This window comes from Chrysochloris asiatica, unplaced genomic scaffold (assembly GCF_000296735.1).
Source record: "Chrysochloris asiatica unplaced genomic scaffold, ChrAsi1.0 scaffold00129, whole genome shotgun sequence".
Classification (NCBI taxonomy): domain Eukaryota; kingdom Metazoa; phylum Chordata; class Mammalia; order Afrosoricida; family Chrysochloridae; genus Chrysochloris; species Chrysochloris asiatica.
The window spans coordinates 6,543,779-6,546,040 of NW_006408647.1; the positions used below are offsets into that span (position 1 = coordinate 6,543,779).

The following is a 2,262-nucleotide window of genomic DNA, read 5'->3' on the forward strand; positions in this document are numbered from 1 at the left end:
GCCCCTGCTGTTATTTAACTTACAGCAACACACAAGTCACCACAACATGAAATACTGACATTGTTTTAATACTAGGTACTCAAAAAATGTTAACACCCTTTCAAAATGACCAGGATGTACTTGTTAGGTTGTGTTGAGTCAGTTCCAACTCATTATGACGCTATATACAACAGAACCAAACCTGTCTACTATTGGTGACCCTGCTGGTATTTGAAACACCAGGGGCATAATTTCCAGCATCACAGCAATATTCAAGCCATCACAGTCTGACAAACTAACAGATTGTACTTACAAAATCAAAATGAGAATGTGAAGAAAAGTGAACACCCTTAGGAAGAAAGTTGTCTAAACAGTTACTTGTCCTGTCATGTAATTGTCTTTTCTGAGTCTAGTCCCTACTATGTCCCTTGGCCGCCAGCCCTCCAGGAAAGGATGTTGTAAAAACATGTGCTTATAGACCATCTAGACCAAGCCAACAGTGAAATCACTTCCCTGTGATATATGCAGAGACGTCATCACCACAGTTGACAACCTTTTGAATGAAAATGGGACCGAGGAGGAGATCCTTGAGAATTTGCAGGTCTGTGACTGGCTTCCTGATGGGAAATTCTCTTTCTCCTGTAAGCACATAGTCTAGTCCTACCTTCCTGTTATCTTGAACATGATCAAAAGAAAAACGAGTTATACTAAAGACCCACAGCAAGATGGATTGTCACAGTGGCAGCTGCGATGGGCTCAAAGGTAGCAATAATTGTGAGGTTGGTGCAAAACGGGGCAGTACTTCGTTATGTTATGAGTTGGTACTGAATCAATGGCACCTAACAACAAGAACAACAAAAGAGGTGTGCTCCACTCTCAAACTCTGACAGAAAGCAACAGGCTGAGCAGAATCACCAGAAACAACTCAAGTCCAATAAGATCCCAGAAGTGGAGTGGACTTGTCAGAGGTGGTAAATCCTTTCATGGTCAACATCCCCCTCCTCCTCTACCCTCAGGAGGGTCGCCATAGCAAACCCCAGCGCAAGCTAATGGGGATGTTGTCAGTACTGCGTTTACATAGTGACTGGCATCCAGAACGCTGCAAGAACCAACTCCACCTTTGTTGAGGTGTGGAGCATGTCAAGGAAGAATGTGACCTTCTGGTGCCAGGCGTGGCTGACATGTGCAAGAACTATGCCAACCAGTATTCTGAAATTGCTTTTCAAATGATGATACATGTGCAATCCAAGAAGATCTGTGGGCTGGTTGGATTTTGTGACAAGATGAAGGAGATGCCCATTCAAACTCTGACTCCTGCTAAGGTGGCCACAGAGAATGTCATCCCTGCCCTGGAACTTGTGGAGCCCATTGAGAAGGACCTCGTCCCAGATCCTGTTAAGTGTGTGACCATGTAGTAAAGGATGTGGTGAAGCTTGCAGATAACAACAGGACCGAGAAGGAAATAATCCACTCTGGAGAAAGTGTGCTCAAAAGTGCTCACTTCCATGTCCGAAGAGTGCCAAGAAGTGGTGGGCACATCGTGGCAGTGCCAACTGTCCATCCTACAGGAGGCTAGCCCTGGGCTGGTGGGAATCATGTTCCATATCCTGCTCACTAAGGGCTGCTGGCTCTGAGGGTACACGTGTCTCAGCGGAAGGACAGCAGCTTCTGTGAGGTGTCCAAGAAGCTGGTCTGTTATTTAGATCACAACCTGGAGAAAAAGCAACACAATGCAGGAGACCCTGGCTGCTTTTGAGAAAGACTGCAGCTTCCTGCCTGACCCTTACCAGAAGCAGTGTGATCAGTTTGTGACCTAGTATGAACCTGTGCTGATGGAGGTCCTGTTGGAAGTTTTGGTCCCTTTCTTTGTGTGTGTGAATGTTGGAGCCTGCCCCTCAGCCCCATAAACCTCTTTTGGGAACAGAGAAGTGTGTCTGGGGCCTGAGCAATTGTGTCAGACATGGAGACAGCAGCCCAGTGCAATGCTGTCGAGCATTGCAAATGTCATATGTGGAACTAGAAAGAATGTCTGTTGTATAAGAATCACAGCATCTTTTCCTACTGTGTAGCTGAAGGAATAAAAGCATACATTCATTGATTTTGTTTTTAAAAATAGACTCCCTGTTTAAGTTCTTGTAACATTGCTGTCAGTGTGGGAGGCATCTACCCCCCACTGACGTGGTGCTTCCTTTTTCTCTGCTAGACAATGACATGCTTCACCCTGGGGTACTTTAGCCTGCCCTTGTATGACAGCCATGTGGAAGAGGAGGAGGGGCACTTCCC

At 45.9% G+C, this 2,262-nt stretch overlaps 1 pseudogene; it reads left to right on the top strand.

Annotated features, from left to right (window-relative positions):
* The first annotated feature begins 445 nt into the window (after positions 1-445).
* On the top strand, positions 446-1,999 carry LOC102812812 (annotated as a pseudogene).
* The last annotated feature ends 263 nt before the right edge of the window (positions 2,000-2,262 follow it).